Source organism: Bicyclus anynana, chromosome 22, assembly GCF_947172395.1.
Source record: "Bicyclus anynana chromosome 22, ilBicAnyn1.1, whole genome shotgun sequence".
Classification (NCBI taxonomy): Eukaryota; Metazoa; Arthropoda; class Insecta; order Lepidoptera; family Nymphalidae; genus Bicyclus; species Bicyclus anynana.
Window position 1 is genome coordinate 2,309,705 of NC_069104.1, and position 20,421 is coordinate 2,330,125.

The 20,421-nt window shown below is 35.1% G+C and overlaps 1 non-coding gene across 1 annotated transcript; it reads right to left on the bottom strand.

The window, feature by feature from the left end:
• Nucleotides 1–836: 836 nt before the first annotated feature.
• LOC112057922 (5S ribosomal RNA) lies at nt 837–955 on the bottom strand. Its single transcript, XR_002887742.1, has one exon. It is a non-coding gene; the product is annotated as a 5S ribosomal RNA (ribosomal RNA).
• Between the last annotated feature and the right edge of the window lie 19,466 nt (nt 956–20,421).

The window sequence follows — 20,421 nt, forward strand, 5'->3', positions numbered from 1 at the left end:
CAAAGACCTGTAGGAAATAATTGCTTTGTGATATGGTTTGAGGTAGAATAATGAATTTGCCGCGCTCGACTGAATCCAAAAACCCTCTTCGGTTTCCCGACTACTATTTAGCGTTAACACAAAATTTGGTGCAGTGTATTTTTCCAAAAATAGACGAACTTTCGCGTGTAGGGTGGGACACGAGTCTTCGCTGCACCGAGTTAATAAATTGCAATCTGCTGTAAGATTAGCGGCTAGCGAGTTCATTGCACGCTTTGAGATAATACATAGAGGAGATATTACTCAGATATTTTCACAAATTATCGAAAAAGGGTTATGTACGTCGTAGAAGCGTATTCATCATTATCATCATTATCAACCCATATTCAGCTCACTGCTGAGCACATGTCTCCTCTCAGAATGAGAGGGGTTAGGCCAATAGTCCACCACGCTGGCCCAATGCGGATTGGCAGACTTCACACACTTATGGAATTAAGAAAATTCTAAGGTATCCAGGTTTCCTCTCGATGATTTTCCTTCACCGTTTGAGATACGCGATGTTTAATTTCTTATAGTGCATATAACATATGCGTATTAGGTACACCTGCACTAGCTGACGCCTCGCGGTTTCACTCGCGAATTTTCCGTTTCAGCGGGAATACGGTATTAAAAGTAGCCAATGAAACTTGCGAATAACGAGGCGATAAAAATCGGTTTATAATAGGTTCTGTAAATCTATGGATATCCCCTCCACAAACGCACAAACTTTACCTGTTTATTTATTTATTTATTGAATTTCACGCGGACGAAGTTGCGGGCGTTCCCTAGTAAAAAAATAATTTAAAAAAAAGAGCAAAAGCCAACATCACGCGGTGTTCCCAGGCGGTCACCCATCCAAGTACTGACCGCGCCCGACGTTGCTTAACTTCGGTGATCGGACGAGAACCGGTGTGTTCAACGTGGTATGGACGTTGGCGACAGCAGTTCTGCAAATAAAGAAACCAAGAGACATCCAAGTACTGACCGCACTAACTTTGCTTAGTATCACATATTAATAAAAAAAAACAGATAAAATAAATCTCAGCTCCAGTGATTCCAACCTTAATCCACTCCGTGTTAGTTATGACAGCAGATATGCCGGTCTCATATGGCACCTGTTATTGCGATTGCATATTATTTAGCGTTTTATGCGCTTTCGTCAAAATTGAGTCACACTACGCTGGGCTTGGCAGTGAAACTGTGGGAAAATGGAAGGGAAAACTTGTAATTTTCATAAAAGCTAATTATGTTACCTTACCTTACCTTATCAGCCGATATACGTCTACTGCTGGACATAGGCCTCTTGCATGGACCTCCAAGCACAACGATCTCGAGCCGCCAGCATCCAGCGACTCCCTGCAACCCGCTTGATATCCTCGGTCCACCTAGTGGGGGGTCGCCCAACACCGCGCTTTCCGGTGCGGGGTCGCCATTCCAGCACCTTGGGACCCCAACGTCCATCGGCTCTTCGAAATATGTGGCCCGCCCATTGCCACTTCAACTTCGCGACTCGCTGAGCTATGTCAGTGACTTTGTTTCGTCTGCGGATCTCCTCATTCCCAATTCGATCATGCAGAGAAATTCCAAGCATAGCTCGCTCAATCGCTCGCGGAGTGAGTTTGAGCCTTCTAATAAGGCCCATAGTTGTTATATAAGTTTTAGTATTTTTTTTACATAAATTCTTACCTACTATTCCATTTAAATTTTATTTATGCGAAAGTAAGATTTCCTGTTTGTTTTACAGCTAAACCTACTCAAACTATTGTCGGAGAGGTGTGAAGAACATTTTGACAGCAATAACATAGAAACTTTTAAAATTGTCTGTGGTCGTGCAATCAGTCCGAAGTTCGTTCTGTCAAGTGTCAAACGAGCCAACGTCAACTGTAACACGTAAAGTCCATTTCATAAAAGAAGTCCCCTCAGACGCGGCGCTATTTGGTAATGGGGGTCTTATTGTCATTTGTGTAAGGCGCTGTCAATTTTAGTTCAGGTTTTAGCCGCGGGACTTCTTACATGAAAAGGACTCTACATTACCAAGCGGTTTACCCCAAGACTGTGATGGGCCTGCCAATGCATAGCTTTAAGCAATGTGTTAAAAAACATTTACTTAGTCGAGGGTTACGTCAACATTGGTGAGTTCCTTAAAGATAAAAGCGCTTGGAGGCCATTGGATCAGCTTCCACCTTCACACAAAAAGTAAAACTATAAGAAATTGTAATGTTGTCATCAATTTTGGCTGGTAGGAGGCTTCGGCCGTGGCTAGTTACCACCCTACCGGCAAAGACGTACCGCCAAGCGATTTATCGTTCCAGTGCGATGCCTTGTAGGAACTAACTTGTAAAGATAAAAAAAAAAAAATGTAAATTATACTGTATGATTTTTTATAAAGAGCAACTGTTGAGTTTCTTGCCGGTTTCTTCTCAGCAGAACCTGCCTTCCAAACCGGTGGTAGAATCTTTACAAATAGTCAACTGACGTGTCAAAAGTGCTTGTAAACTGAGCCTACTTGAAATAAATGATTTTTGATTTTGATTTTGACCCTCCCTTATGAAGTTTATCACTTCAAAAAAATATTAAATACAACTAAGAAATGCTTCCTTGCATTGCACAGGACTAGAACAGAAAAAATGTAAACAAACCCGTAGTAAATCGTTTCTTCTACCTTTTACGTTACAGAAAAAAAATCTATACAGCTGAGTGTTACAAAAAATTTTGAACAATATATTTTCGTTGCGTATAGGCTTGGACAGGCTGTGGACGGTAGAGTTGTAGGGTAAACGTTGGAATGTTCGAACTTATCTAGGTGTATCTTAGCTGTAAAAACTGGGAGTTTACAGCAATATGCTGAGTTGGGACCTTTTTCTAGGTTATGCCACATATCGCAGGGTGTTGTTCAGGTGTAACTAGAAATAGTTATGATGTGTGGCATACTGCATAAATATATTTTCTTTTTCATCTCTATCATCGGCATATTTTTAAAAGCTCTCAGATCTTCACATAAGAGGGAGTTTTGAGCTTAAATTCATCACGCTGTATTGAGGGGCTTAGACTCTAATTTTTGGCTCGGTGACAATCCCTATCAGATATTAATGATAATGATTCGAAACGAATTATAAAGTACTCTTTTTTAATCATTAATTAAAAAAATTAAAGCAGTAAAAAACATTATTTTCGTTTTAAAACCATTTTTTTTTGCTTTTGTATATTTAAAAGATAAACGATAGGTATAAAATATAGATTTTATGATTTTTCATGAATTTTGTGTACTTATATGCATTTGAAATTAAATATAAATTAATCTAAACGCAATATTTAATTTTAACACAAAAATCACTGATCTACAATTAGCAGTTTACCCTATCGCAACATCTATCACGCTAACAACAAAAAAACTAACATGTGCCAAGGATCATTTTGAGAAAAAAACAATGCAAAAAAATATCAGTAAGTTGGTAAACCCATTAACAGATATGAGTGTCCCATTAGAGTAGAGATAAGGTTACTAGCATCAAAAGTTACATAAAGACTTCCAATGTACCTACCTAGTGATTTTTAGTGAAAGCCTACTAATATTATAGACGCGAATTTTGTATGTTTGGATGTTTGTTACTCTTTAACGCTGCTTCTACTGAAGCTATTTGGCTGAAATTTGGAATGGAAATAGGCTTTACTCTGGATGAACACATAAGTTACACCTTGTCCCGAAAAAAATCTATGGTTTCCCGAAATTTGCAAAAAACTGATGATTTTGATGGAATGAATGTTTGTTACTCTTTCACGCCGCGACTAACGAACCGAAACACTGAAATTTTAAGTAGAGCTATATTACAGTTTGGATTAATACATTTTATCCCGGAAAATCCATGGTTCCCGAGGGATTTGTGAAAAACTAAATTCCACGTTGACGAAGTCGCGGGCGTCCGCTAATTGAAACTATCGATTATTTTGCAGTTTCAATGTAAAATTACTGTAATTTGTGTTTAGAATTAATTATAGGAAGGCTTAAAAGTCGGCCCGCATATTCCTACCAAAGGTAGTCTTCTTATTCTAGAAAGAAAGAAAAGTTTATTCAGAATACACAACATACAAAGAAAAGAGAGAAAAAAACAATAAATTAAATACATTGCAACTAGCATGATGTGATCCTCAAAGGGTCTCCACTCAGCATATTGCAGTGTCCATGGGGACACCGCGTTGATCTTCCGTGGAGCCATTTCTCTTCTTCTTCTTTCCTGGGCCTTTTCCGCACTTGGCCATTCTACCAAAATTACGTACGTTTGAGTTATTTACTGGTTTGAAATCTGGACCGTGGTGGCTTTAGAAGGATCCAAATTCTTAAATCCTACCCATTTATCTTGCTTGAGACAATGGCGCGAAATAAATGTTCAGACAAAACCAGAGTCGATTATAAAAATATTGAAGATTATATCATCATCATCATGACCAACTCATATTCGGCTCACTGCTGAGCTTGAGTCTCCTTTCAGAAGATAAGATTTTTGTTTAGTGAAGATTATAGCCAGCTCTAAATTTGCAGGCCCTGGGTGAGTTTAAATAAGTCTTTATTTCCAGAATTGAATCTTTACGGCATCAACTGTGTTAAAAGAGTCGATATTTTCTTGTATACAATTAAACAGTCCAGAAATGACCTTCATTCGTTAGGTCCTAAAACATTTTATTGCCTAAATAGCGTACAAATAAACAAAGTATCCAGATACTAGATCGAGGAGACTGGCCAATCAACCTAGATCTAGCCCTTTGAGATTCCTTTGTTTTGTCTAGACCCAACCGGTTTGTTTTACGACCAAATTGGCGCTTAGTACGTACATAAATCTTTTTGAAGGATATTTGTGTTGTAATCGATACAATCGGTCGATTTGTATTGATTTGTTTTGACACGGTTTTGAAAACGGACCTCACAGAAGATTTAACTAGCGTCCACGACTCCTTTTGTGTGAGATTCAGTTTTTTTTTACAAATCCCGAGGGAATCTCCAATGGAAAACCTTCCGAGGGAAGGTCCAATTTATTGCTATATCAAATTTCATTCAAATTAGCTTGTAAAAATGTATCATATAGATAAACAAACAAACAGATAGTTCATAATAAAAAAAGATGGCAAGTAGGTATTCTTTATTTAAAAGAATATTTGTTTCGCAATTAATTAAAGAATTATAAAAGTGTTTCAATATGAACATAAGTGTACTTCAATACAGAGCAATACTTTTCGAGACCAAGAATAATTGATATCTATAATGGCCGTGATCCCACTATACCGAGATTTTGGCTGGTGGGAGGCTTCAGCCGTGGCTAGTTACCACCCTACCGGCAAAGACGTACCGCCAAGCGATTTAGCGTTCCGGTACGATGCCGTGTAGAAACTGAAAGGGGTGTGGATTTTCATCCTCCTCCTAACAAGTTAGTCCGCTTCCATCTTAGACTGCATCATCACTTACCATCAGGTGAGATTGTAGTCAAGGACTAACTTGTAAAGAATATAAAAAAAAAGATATACCGGAAGAGATGTTCTCTAGGAGAAGAAAGGATAGTTTGAATAACATCTTAAATTAAAAATTGTATAAACGTTGTTTAAAAGCAAGCAGTTGTTGCAAGCTTTTAGGAAAGTGTTATTATAGTGTTAATGATTATATAAATGATAAAAAAGCTTGGTGTTAAACTGCATTATACGACTGTGTGCTTAGTTTTAAATTGGTTTGTAAAATGGTGGTAAACAAAAAAAAACCTTGGGTCAGTTTGTTGTGGGCTCTTAGCTTTAATTTTAAGTTTTCGACTATTATTACCACCATTAGATTAAATTAAATCATGACCTAACTTGACTTTTCAAAAGTGCTTTTAAGCTAAGCTTTGAAATAAATGAATTTTGAATTTCAATTTGAATATAGGTACTAGGCCTACCGGCAGTTTTAGCGCATAGTGGTTCTCAATTGACAAGTTATACATATTTTGTTTAGTTTATCATTGAACTTTTCTGCACATTTTATAGGTAAACATAACAACAGTATAACAACTTTTCAACCCTCAAAGTTACGTTAGACCAAATCCACCCTTTGCCCAACAGGTAGTTTTCAAACTGTCCTCTTAAAGCTACAATAGAAAATAAACTGTAACCAATTGTTATAAAGTTTGAAATTCCTTGATGAAATGTCGATTGCTCTATTTTTTTCCTGACCTACCTAGCAGGTTTTTTTTTGCAAAAACTCCTTTGTGTGTACACGTGTTTTGGCTTAGGCAAGTGCATTTGTATTGATTCTTATGTAAGAAAGAAAACTTTTAAACTCTTGGGGCTTTCGTTTTTTTTTCTACCAGATATAAGCAATTTTGAGGACGTTTCTGGTTGTGTTTTTTATTAACAGATGGAGGTGCTGGATTCGATTCCTCATCATCATTATCAACCCATATTCGGCTCACAGCTGAGCTCGAGTCTCCTCTCCAAATGAGAGGGGTTAGGCGAATAGTCCACTACCCTGACTTCACACACGCATAGAATTAAGAAAATTCTCTGGTATGCAGGTTTCCTTACGATGTTTTTCCTTCACCGTTAGAGACACGTGATATTTAATTTCTTAAAATTCACACAACTGAAAAGTTGGAGGTGCATGTCCCCGGACCGGATTCGAACCCACACCCTCCGGAATTGGAGGCAGAGGTATCATAACCTGGGCTATCACGGCTCTCAATTCGTTTCCTTAGTCAGGTCAATTTATGAATTAATTGAATGACTTGTCTATCAGCCTATTTTACTGGTCTACAGTTGCCTAGAACCACCACGCTTACATAATGCGGGTTAGCGGACTTAAAGCACTGTTTGTGTCTGTATCGATCACTGTCAGAAAATATTAATGACTAGCGGACGACCGCGTGGAATTAAGATTTTCACAAATCCCTCGTGAACCGTGGTTTTTCCGGAATTAATGAAATTTTCCTGTGTTAATCCAGAGTAAAATCCATTCCAAATTTCAGCCAAATCGCTTCAGTAGCCGCAGCAGGATCAAACTTACACACACACACACGAACTTTTGCCTATATAATATTAGTGTGATAATAAGCTGGACCCAGGGCTGGCCCATCCATACGGCGAACGGAGCAGTCGCTCCAGGCGCCAAATCCTAGAGAGCGCCTAAATGATAATCCTACTCAACCGTAGACGGTACTGCGACTGATATTCAATTGGTCACCCCAGAGTATGGTCAAGATCTTCGCATTCCATTCTTACTTCACTCATAATTTGGTATAGGTATCTGCATATTAATAGGAGCAAACAGGAGAGGCGCCATAATTAGATCTCGCCCCATTTAAAAATTTACTTCGGGCCGGCGCTGGCTGGACCGAAGTAAATTTTGGCTGGTATATCAAGCTCTCCAGCATGTATAACACCACTAACTTCCCAACACCCAACTTTGCAAAAATAAAGAACTTAAAATCACATACATTTGTTTGTACTGAGACGAGAATAATATCGGAGACTAAACGACTCCAACTAGGGCTAAATAAAACACAAAATTGATTTATTACAAGCATTAAGTTGATAGCATTAAGGTGAATAATTCATTTATCAATTTAGTAGTACAGGGTCAGTGTCAAAAGTCTCACTCCCGAGCGTTAGAACAAAAAAAAAACATGAAAAAAAACAATCCATGCGGTGGCAGCTGTGTAAATAAAAGAAGGTCGTGATAGTGGAACCAATCTCTTTCGATGGATCTATTCAAGAAGCATTTCTGGTGTTAATGTGGTCTATTAGAAGTTTAGACTAATAAACTTATAGACAAACACGTACAAATTTTTCACTTCACACGTAAGCCAATTCGATGACTGTGAGCGTAAGAGCTAGCTAATTTCACTCGCTGACACGCACACAAGCATACTTATCGTAGCGTAGCTATTTGTCAAGGGCTCCCATTTCGGGGCACATAAAACGGCTTACGAATCCTGCGACCACACACTATCTATGTGTTAAAAATCTATGATTAGAAGCCTATTTTACTATTTCATAAGTCATGTTTACATAATTAAGTTAATTATATAATATTTTTTGGAAAAATCACGTCTTTAGAGACCTCGACAGTTCGGCAGATTTTACAGATTTTATCAATAACATACTTGTATGCATTTGTTATGTTTCAAGTGGCAATAGGCGGGGCACATAGTTCGAAGAGCCGATGGACGTTGGGGTCCCAAGATGCTGAAATGGCGACCCCGCACTAAGCACCTGACGACATCAAGCGAGTCGCAGGGATTCGCTGGATGCAGGTGGCTCAGTATCGTGATGTTTGGAAGTCCCTACAAAAGGCCTATGTCCTGCAGTGGACTTCCATCGGCTGATATGATGACGATGCATTTGTTATACATAACTGAGAGAGTTTAAATTAAAAATCCAAGTATAGAACCACATTAAAATAATACCGCTGTGAACCCTAAAAACCAGTAAAACCGGTCACAATTACAATAACATAGAAACAATAAAGACCGGATACAATTATTAGTTTATCGATAAATAGGTTTTAGTTTTCATTGTTGCGTCTGATGACTCATTAGCTAAATGCGTGCTCATATCCTGTCGAGAAAGTTGAGTGAGTTTCACTGCACGTATTGTATGAGTTCAATTTAGTTGTACACTGTACAGGTGAATAAATAATGATAACATCGAAATAATGCCAAAAAGTTGTACATAAATAACATCACACTATCACAGTTCGCATCACACTAACAGTAATGTTATAAAGGCAAAAGTTTGTGTCTTTGTAAGTGTGTAAGTATGTTTGTTCCTCCTTTACGTTGCGGCTATTTAACCGATTTGAAGTTAAAGTGTCTCAAACGGTGAAGGAAAAACACCGTGCGGAATCCATCATACCTAAAAATTTTCTTAATTCTCTACGTGTTTTAACTCTACCAATCCACATTGGGCCAGCGGAGTGGACTATCGGCCTAACCCCTCTCATTCTGAAAGTTAACTCGTACTCAGCATTGAGCAGAATATAGTTTGATAATGATAATACCTAACTACCTACCTAAAAGTGATAAAAAAAACAATTTGCAGGAGTTGACAAATGCTACCAAAAAGTTGTAAAATTAATCAATTTGAAAGATATTATCGTGTGTTATTTTAGCATATCGTTTTGTCTGACGGTCGGCACGCTAAACTAAGATTAGGGCGCGTATCATAGAGTAATGAATACTAGAGGGGACAGATGATTGATGTTTGGTACCTAATTAGGAAATTTTGCAGCAATTTTAGCACAAATTATATGCACATTCATAAGAATTTATCAATACATGAAATAATTATATAAGATAATCAATGTAGTTTTTTCATATAAAATCACAATTTTATATGAAAAAACTACGTTATCATATTACAATCAACTAGAGTTTCTACTAAACACTTAACTGTTACAACATTAACACTCGTAGACAAACAAATAAATCAAATTAAAAATTAAAGAAACAGATATAATATGAAGTAATTATGCTATACAGGAGTACTGGTGTTCAAATGTTGTTCATAGATATTACCTATAATTCATACATACCTACAATTTTTATTATTGTTTAAATCAACTACGCTTATTCTTGTAACTTAGTAGTGACTTGTACAATTTATTTGGACTGTAGAGTTTAAAGGATGGCACGATGAAAAAGAACTACAAACACATCAAATCACAAACACTAAAAATCATTTATAAAAGTGACATAATGCTACTACGGTAATCCTGTCGTAGGTATAAATACATTAGAACTCGCCCTTTCTTTTGTTTTAACAATCTATGGCTAATATCAACAAAATTTAGAACCCTAACCAAAGCTTTAATAGAACATCGTATTTCGACAAAGTCTTAATTGATATTCGCTTTCGGCTTGTTTACTTTAAGGCAATTTAAAAGAGATATTAATCGGTTATCCAACATAGATAACTTAATGATTTAAAATTTCCTGGGATTGAAAACTGGAACCTGCTTGTTTAGTCGTTATAATTAGCCAATCTTCATACAAGGATTAGTGCATTTAGAAAGTTACTTTTCCATATTTATCATCATCATCATCATCATCATAATCATCATCATCATCATCATCAACATCACCATCTTTACAGCCGACGGACTTCCACTGCTGAACATAGGCCTCTTGCATGGGCTTCCAAACAAAACAGTCTCGAGCCGCCAGCATCCAGCGACTCCCAACAACCCACTCGGCCAAGTGGGGGATCGACCAACACAGGGTATATAGGCTGAGGGGTCGCCACTCCAGCACCTTGGGACTCCAACGTCCATCGGCTCTTCGAACTATGTGCCCTGTCCATTGCCACTTCAGCTTCGCGACTCGCTGAGCTATGTCAGTGACTGTCGTTCACCTGCGAATCTCCTTATTTCCAAGCATAGCTGTCTCTATCGCTCGCTGAGTGACTTTGAGCCTTTTTACTAACCGACTTCAAAAAAAGGAGGAGGTTCTCAATTCCATGTGTATGTTTATTTTATTTTCATAAAAATCGGTTAAGTAATTTCATGTTAAAATCAAAGTAACTGTAGGTAACACGTCTATGAAGTCGGTTCCATTTTTACGTTAAAAAGATTATGAGCGCCATAGATTAATTAAATAATCACTTCCTCAATTCGATTATTTATTAGCAATTCGCAGGGTGCTGGATGCAAGCTACTGAGGACGGGATGTTTGTTAACACCTTATGGCACCTCAAGCGCCACGAGCGTTCACGAAGACATCTAGGTTTAAAATGACATAAAATTAGAAATTTTGTAAAACCTCCGAAGATCATGAAATTATTAATTACACTTTCAATCAAGTCATCAATTTTCTCTTTCAGTGCGCTTTCATTTGAGACCCCACTCGAGTATATTTGCAGACATTCGATTATTGATCACTTTAAATCTCCAGAACTTTTAAATAGCTGAACCAATTTTCATCAAACATATCTAAGAACACTTGCACCTTTCATAGAAAAAAATAAATTGAAATTCCTTCATCCGTTTGGAACCTATGGTGCTACAGAAAGACTGACAGACAGACTTATGTGTTATAAGCTCTTTTTGCATCGGGGGTAAAAAAGCTATACAAGAGAATAATAAATTCCATTATACCTTGACCATTACAGGACATGCTTAATAATTTGATCGCATGGGACTTTCAATTACAGTGACATCGTTAATCTAACGACCCGTGCTTTGGTTATGGAATCATTTAGGATTTTCCCATGCAGGTACCATTAGGATACCACCCCATTGTATTAGAAACGTTTTTTATTAATTTTATATGTTTTTTTTTACCTAAAAAGTTAGACGTTACAAAATATTGTCAATGTACGTTTTTTATCAATTTTATGTTTTTTTTTTTTTTGCCTAAAAAGTTAGACGTTACAAAATATTGTAAGTAGTCATAGAGAGAGAGAGTCCGTGATAGCCCAGTGGATATGACCTCTGCCTCAGTTTCCGGAGGGTGTGGGATCGATTCCGGTCCGGGACATGCACCGAAAACTTTTCAGTTGTGTGCATTTTAAGAAATTAAGTATCACGTGTCTCAAACGTTGAAGAAAAAACATCGTAATAAAACCTGCACACCACAGAATTTTATCAATTCTCTGCGTGTGTGAAGTCTGCCAATCCGCATTGGGCCAGGGTGGTGGACTATTGGCCTAATCCCTTTTATTCTGAGAAGAGACTCGACCTCAGCATTGAGCCGAATATGAGTTGATAATGATGATGTGTCTATAGAGTATGTACAAGTTATACCATTATAAATGTAAATATGATTTTGTTTGTTACGCTTTCACGCCTAAATTACTAAACCGATTTTAAAAATTCGTTCCCAATGGAAAGCTACATTATAAGCAAGCATAACATAAAGTACATTTTATCTTAATATTACCAAGGGAACGTGAATAACGCGTAAACGTAAGTACACCGGTTGTGTAAGCGTTTGCAATTATGGTTCTTTAATAATATTGCTCTCGATTGAATTGTTTTTTCTTTTTTCGGCCACGGCGGCCAATAATGAGATTAACTATGTATGCAGGGAATATAACAGCGCACAAGTGTGCACAAGCGCACTCTCTTTATCCTCACTCTAATAGTCCAGTGAGGCGGCAGATGGACACGATTGGTGAAAGATAAGGCGCAGGACCGACAGCTTTACGTACTCTCCGAAGCACGGGGGTGTAGTCAACACCGCTAACTTCCCAACTCCTGGCTGCGATTAAGATTTTTTTTAAGAAAAGTCCCAATAGTGTACCTATTTCCTTTGTTGACCTGACCCGGGATCCAAACCCTGGACCTCATTGTCCTAAACTGAACCTGAACCAGCTTAGGACCAATAAGGCAATCCAAAGTTATTAATGCAAATAATAAACACAATTTAGAGTGCTACAAATTAGTCATGTTGCTTGTACTTCTAAAAACGACGATCATAAACTTGTAAATATAAAAAAAAATGTTAATTGCAGAATCCTCAAACGCCAATCTCAACAAACACCCCGTGACACACCGGCTAAGCCACTTAAACCTTAACTGCTGTTAAAACACATCAAGTTAAAAATACACCGCATAAGTCAAGTTACAGCAATAAACAAAGTGTAAAGAAGTAGAAGTTACTGTCAGGGATAGGTCCATAATGGTGCTTGCTCTGAATTATCTTGCTTTCTTTAAGGTCGTTCCTCGCTTTGAGACTAGATTGACGATGATCCATGATTATTCGAATTCTAATTCCTTTTTTAGGGTTCCGTAGTCAGCACGTTCAGCGCGTCCACGGTTTAGCGATTATTTAGTATTTTTTAACTATAATTTAGCATTGGTATGTACCTAAAATAAACATGCCGACAAAGAAAAAAAAATTAAGTTCTGAAAAAAAGAAATCTTACTGTATGTAAAGTAGGGATGTTATTTTACAAGCCTATAACATTAGATATCGTTAGATTAGGTTAGGAAATATTGTGGGTATGTTACATTATTTTTTGATTTTCCGTTTATGAAATATTAAGATTTAAAGTTCTAGTTAACCCTTCTGCCAGCTTATGGCTGCTAAACCTGAAAAAAATACAGTTCTTTACACATTATAAATACCTTTACCAAACTGTCTGTGTGTTAAGTAGCTTGGTTTGGTAGAGAGAGTACACTGAGTAGAGTCAGCAAAAACTTATTGAGGATTTTTTATAAAAGAGATCTTCATCCCACTGTTCATTAAATTATGTCTTGTTACTTTTACCATACCATTGATCGTTGTAGTGTTTATTTATACTTACTTTAGTTACTAAGTTTTTTTTTAAATAATTCAGTAATCAAAGTTTATACTTTGATTATTAAATTAGATTAAGGGAAAATATTTAGCAAGTCTAATTTGATCACTGTGAACTTATTTACGTTTTACAGAATCTTAATTCTAATTTTAAAACCGGTCACGAGTTTTAAGTAGATGTTTACAAAAAACTAATTAAAGAATATATTAGCTATAAAAAAATCTAATGCTACGAAAAATAAGCATTAAAAAAATATTTTATGGCAAATACAGTTATCACCCAAGATAATTAAACCATTGTCTTAACTTAAGCCAGCGAGAATTACGGTCACCATAAATTGTAAAGCCAGGGCGTCGTTTAAGACGCCATATTTAAAATAGTATCATAAAAACATCCAATGTTTTTCCACCACGAGCGTTGACCTGTCACGGGGTTTAGACGTTGTGCACACTTTGTAATATATTCTCGGATAATGGAAACTAATTTGACAGGTGATAGTAAGCCAATTTTAGCAGAAATGATTATATTCTAACCCGTAGACGGAGAAAAAATAGACGAATTATTGATTTACGAACTTTACGACGACAGTCAAAGTATATTCTATTTTCAAATTACTCGTTACTAAAATACTTATACCTTGGAACTGTAATTTTCTGTGCTTTTGTATTGTATATATACGTCATATTAATTATTGTATGTTGGCATTTATCTTTATGTTATTAACATTTTATTTATTCGCTCTTATCAAGGTTTTTTGTTTTTGGTTTTTTATTTTGTGTCTTGTTATATGAATTTTTATTTTGAATGTATTTAAAGTATTTTGATTAGATGTTTAGTTTATAATTATAACTGACTGTGACGTCACCCGGGTTTCAGCTGAAAATCAGCGCTGCGCATTGCTTTCCAGCGATGATCGGCTAATGCTGAGCTGTAAACCCTTTCTGTTTGGTGTCACAGACAGTCATGTAATATCTAAGATAGGATGTACTGTTTGTGACACTAAAAAGTGTATAAACTTATTTTCTTTCTTCTTCTTTCTTTCTAATTTTGTGTTTAATAAAAAGAAATATTTTCTTAATAGAAGCATAAAGTTTTATTACTAAATGACAAATTTTAAACTGATTTAAACTTGTAGTTGCGTCTAAAAAAAGGCACTTGTCATTATACCCAATATCTAATGGCCTTGTATCGGTTCCATAAAGAGTCCACGCATAAGATTTTAGAGGCACTGCGACGGTTGCTATATATTCGTCTATTACTTTCTCTATCTACGTTCTAACCTGAAAATTAACTTCATTCTATGGTGCCAAGTGTCAATTGTAACAGTATAAAAATAGACACGTTATTCAACGCTTGAGTCTGCGGTTGATTAAAGGTAATTATTGTGACTCATTTTTCTGCAAAAATTTTAGCACAGGGTATGTATTTTGTTAGTTACAGTTTGTTTTATGTAGGATAGTGCGGGTAACAGTTTGTTTCACGCTTGAAAGTTTGCCACCATTCACGATAATACTACGTATTATGAACGTCACACAAGCGACTATCACCGTGCTATCTGAAAAACACTTTAGGTAAAAGTACCTGTTGAATGGTATTATGATTCCTAGTTTCCTAATTTCCTAACACTTATGATTTGTGCACCTTCAAGACAAGAGTGAATAGGCATTTTCTAGGCAAGCGCGCTCCAACCTAGACCTCATCATTGCTTTCCACCAGGCAAGATTGTAGTCAAGCGCAAGTTATGAATAAAAAAAAGAAATGATATTATGGTTACGAATAATTTTATTAGTTATCATAATTTAAAAAATCTGGACTTCTTTCTATTAGTATATCCTGCATTTTTATATGTACTGGAAAAATAAGAATAAAATAGTGTGCGCTAACTCTAAAACTAAAGGCAAGTTCAGATCGTAACTTTAGGTGGCAGGTCAAGTTAGAATGGTAGATGAGGTATCAAAAAACACAGGGTATCATTGATCTAGCTACTTCAGGAACGTGACGGTGTTAAATATTTTATTGGCAGTTAAAGCCGGTTTATTATTCGACTCCGAGTTTAGGGTAATAGGCAGAATCATTAGGGTGACAGGGTTCTGTTATATTTTACGCTGCTTTCACAATATGGGCGGTGTTTGGTTTGGAGGTTTTTGTTTTTGAGTCCAGAAATTTCTGTGATTTTGTATTGAGACAGGTGTTATGTTTAAAAAATCTATGATATTTTAGAAATAGTCTTGTTTTGAGTGTAATTTGTACCTCTCATCCAACCATGTGTTCCGTTAGTATCAGCCTTTTCAAACATGGAAACGCAGTAATTTTGCGACCATTTTACGTGGTCATTGGTAACGTTATTAGGTTAGCTTAACTTAAGTTAGTAAGGTTTAAGTTGAATTAAGTATTGTTTCTCAATAAAAATAATCCAAAATAGTTTAACAATAAGATGTCAACTATTTAAGTATAAACAATATTTCATTGGTGATTCCTTTACTTCTTAATTTGTCGGGTCACTTTACATCAGGTGATCATAAATTTGAAATACGAGAAGATATATATTTAATTATTCTCATATGATCTAATCCCAAGTAATACGTACTTAGTATATATTTTTTTTAATTAGACCAAATGATTTTAACGATAAATATATCATATTATGTTAAGTATAACATAGTCTTATCACACCAATCTCATTATACATTGCATTATACTTTCGTCTTCAAGCACTTTTTGACGAAAGATTTTCTCAAACTCTATTTAGCAAATCAGTCAATAAAGATATATTATAGTCCATAAGATTACCTCGATCCATATCTCCAATAATTTAAACAGAGTTCATGTTACAACTCCTTGTTAAACACTGATTTCCGTGTGAAAATGTTCAATCTTTACCATTGTTACAAGTATTTGCAAAAGAACCGTTTGAACTACGCCGAAACTCCATAGAAGATCACTAATTTTAAACTTTACAATGGTGCAACTGTCTTGGGAGTTCCCATAAGATTTAATGTGGTCGTAATAGGACATTTATAATGTTGGTATTCACGTTTGAGAGTGATTGATTTTAAAGCTCACAATTTACTATTCAGGATATTTCGGTGTTAAACAAAAGAGTTCTAATTTTGGTAGTTTATGTTGTCAGTGATTTAGAAGCTATAGACAGAGATTCTCTATAGTTTATGGTTACTAAGCTTTTGGAGTTTTATATGTTTATCTGATGGTTTAGTTTACTGGTCGATGAGAGATAATAATATATTCCGAAATAATTATTAGGTATGTCAACATTGTTTCTGGTTACATCAATACATATAAATTTATGTGTCTCTCTTTTATTTTAAAATAACTGTTTTTTTTCAAGTGCGTCTGTCTGTTTGTACGGTATAATCTCTGAAACGACTGAATTGATTTTGATGGAACTTTCATTGGAAGGTAGATTAAAGACGCAATAGAATAACATACTATTTTTTACAGTTATTCCTGAAGCCTGTTTAAACGTACTTGAAATATTAAAATCTTCAAATTTGTAATGCTTATTAAAATATGATTAATGCAAGACAGAATCTAATTGTAAGATGAATAAGCCTAGAATCATTACTGGCAAGACAAAGACCACAGTGCAAAACCTTGGCATTGTAATTAAGTGTTACAATTACTAGATTTGAATCACGAAATGGAGGAAGATGATACTAACATCATTTGATCTATTATGTATAATTAATTATTTATTATTTGTACCTACATAACTTATAATCATTATTTTATTGATCCATGAATCATCGAAATTGAACGTAGAATACAGATAAAATTATTTTAACGAATTACTAATAGCCAGCGGAAGCCTGCGACTGCGTCTGAGTGTAATTTAGTTTCATAAATCCATTTAAAAAACGTTGCTCAATAATTTCCTCTATATTCTAGTGAAAGTCCCATTAACATTGGTTCAGTCGTTTCAGAAATAGGCTCTGACAAATAGACAGACGTAGAAATAAAAAAATAATAAAGTTTGTTTGTGTTTCAGTCTTTTAGTAATAATATAAATTAATAATTAATGTACTAATTATTTTACCAACCAATTAAGACTGTAATATACTCGTATTAGTAAAGCACGTGTAAAGTTAACATTTATAATTTATTAATCAAGTTTGACAATTTGTTAATTGTTTTAATATCTTCAACTAACTTATTTATAATATAACACGCAGAAACTATGTATGAAACTATGTACTTAACAATCATCGATATTTCGGTAAATAAAGCGTACAAAATGCAAGTAATTAACAAGAATCTATAAATGAATCAAAAAACGATATCTTAAAATAGGAATTAGTTTTTAAAAAGCAAACGATCTTACTTCGTTAAGAATCGCGTGCGCCAACTCATAATGCATCTGAAGCATACACTTACAATAGTCAAATAATAGTAGATCAAACTAAATTATGATCTATTGCTATAGTTTTAAAGAAAATTGCATCGCATAATTAAGATTGTGCACAATTCATAATGTATCTGAAGCATACGCTTATCATAGTCAATAAACAGTTGATCAGGCTAAATTATCATCTACTGCTATTGTTTTAAGGAAAATCGTATCGCATAGTAAAGATTGTGCACAATTAGATACAATAGATGCTGTTGTATTTATGTATTTTTTATCGGTAGCTGGGTCAAGTTCAAACGTGCAGTCAATTCAAGCGTGAAGTTCAAGACAGTCATTTGTGTTAACGGTGATTAAAATGCAAATAACTTAATATAAATTCGCTATTTGTTTGCAGATGTCCAAGATTTTATCTGAGAAGTACTCAAATAATATGAAAATTATAATAATTTTAAATAAATTACTTTTGGTACACTAATAAATACTTCTTATTAAAAATATGTTTGTAGAAAAAGGAAACAAAATATAAAATACTATTAAATATTATGTTGACATAGTAGATCCAAAATCTTAACATATACTAATGTGTATATGTGTTTGTTTGTCATGCTTTCATATCTCAACCATCACAAAATTTTGCATTGGGTCACAAAAAAGACAGTAAGACTTCCATTGCGACCGACAACCTGAATCGATTAAGAAAAAAAATGTGTATGTATAATTATTACAGTAACTCAAAAGATATTCTATTAAAAAACAATAACCTAGTTGCAAATCTTAATGGCTAATATATATGAGTATAAAAAATAGTAACAGTAAATCAAGTGCACGGTTCAATGGCAAAAAACAATAGGTCAGTATACACTATACAGAGTGTTTGACTTCCGTTATAAAGTATTGAGACTTAGATAAATATGTAGATAATCTTGAGCTGCATTTGTAAAGGAAATTGTTTGTCGATAAATCGAAAGAACTTCCGTAACTAACGGGGGAGATAAAAAATCAATTACAATCTCATTATTGCGAAAGGTTATCTCCAGGATGTTTATTTGTGGTCTATTGATATTTGTACCTTTTGTAACTAAACAAGGTTATTGACAATATTGATGTATTTTTTATGACGGAGGAATCTTCTTTAGAAATTCGAAATGATTGATATGAATATTCAATGATTTACAAAATTTTAGTTACTAGATTTCTGTTTCGTTAAAAATACCTATTTATCCACCTCATTAAGTCTACCAAGAAAGCGGGACCATTATGTTCGTACATATTTGCCAGCGAGCTATATGATTCACTTTATATGCAATCTATTTCTTGCTTTCCCTCATACAGTTACCCAAGAATTTTCCCACGATCATTGTTTTCAATAATAACCGCTTTTACGCGCACACCGTTTCTTACGTCTACAATTTTATTTTTACCTTTACTAAATTGTATTTCCCCTGTATTGTCATCTTTGTGAATATTGTTTTAAGGTTCTTTATTTGTTTTTTCGGTAACATTTGTTTACTTTGTCGTTTTGTTAATTGATGCAATATGAATTAATTTCATGACACGCGCTACATCCGTGTCGTTTTATTTTAGTTTTTTCATTTGATGTTAATCTAGCGTTAGATGTATGGAACACGACGGTCTGTGTTAATTGGATCTAATTTTATTTAAAGGTGATGGATTAACTGGACTTATAGGTTTTAAGCTTTTACAGTGTTACCGAGCGGTTAATTTTTAAGCGTACCTATTAATGGATAATGAGTGTTTTGAAAATATTTTGTTGATATTCGATATAAGATGTTCGTCATGCCCCAATTATTACCAAAGGTCAAAAATCCCTTTGAGAACTGATAAAGTGATGATGGCAATCGATATATGCCTTGAGATAGTAGTTACTAGTGTAAACTGTATGCGCAAATACAGGTGCAATCTCCATTCGCTGACTCTCTTAGAACTCTGTCTTGTACTGATGCTCCGATACGGCCGAGATTAGGCCCAGCATCGACGAGATCATCAAGGCACTATAACCGACTTCTCATCTCCAAGCTGGTGCTGAAAATTTCCTTTTACTAGGACTCGACATATTTATAGGTACCACCACCAATAAACCAAACTGTACTTATAATAATTTCTATTGTTGTATTTGTTTTTAAATTGGTAATGTTTTGAAAGTTCCTCAATAAATCTTAAAAATCGTAAAAACTCCTACGAAATAATATCAAAGCAAAAAACCGCTATATTTCAGACGCTATTTAACACTGAAGGCATATTGCGACGTATAATTTCTCGAAAGCCATCTTTACGTCAAATTGTACGCAAAATTACAATTCCACCGAAAGAATTACAATTACTGTTTCCCTTTATTGCGCGATGGGAAATTTTTGTACATTTTTATGGCGACCACACTCGAATAGGCCTTTTTAGAGCCCCCCTTCCCTGTAAAAGTGCAAATGCTTAAGGCTTTATCGTTAAAATTAATGTAACGATACACGGTGTAATTTTGAATTTATTTTGTTTGAGCATTTGTCAGGCGATTGTGGCCCAGGCGTTTCCGTCTTGTTATATAAATGGTTATGGTTATTTGCTTAACAATAGATTACATTGCCAGCAAATTATGTTGTAGATATTGACAGCTTTGTCAGAAAATGTTGATGTTTTCTATAATGTCTGTTGTCTGCGGATGTACAGATAATTTTAAACTTAAAGGATGTATTTTTAACACGCTTATATTTTGACGGCCTCCGTGGCGCAGTGGTATGCGCGGTGTATATAAAGACGGAGGTCCTGGGTTC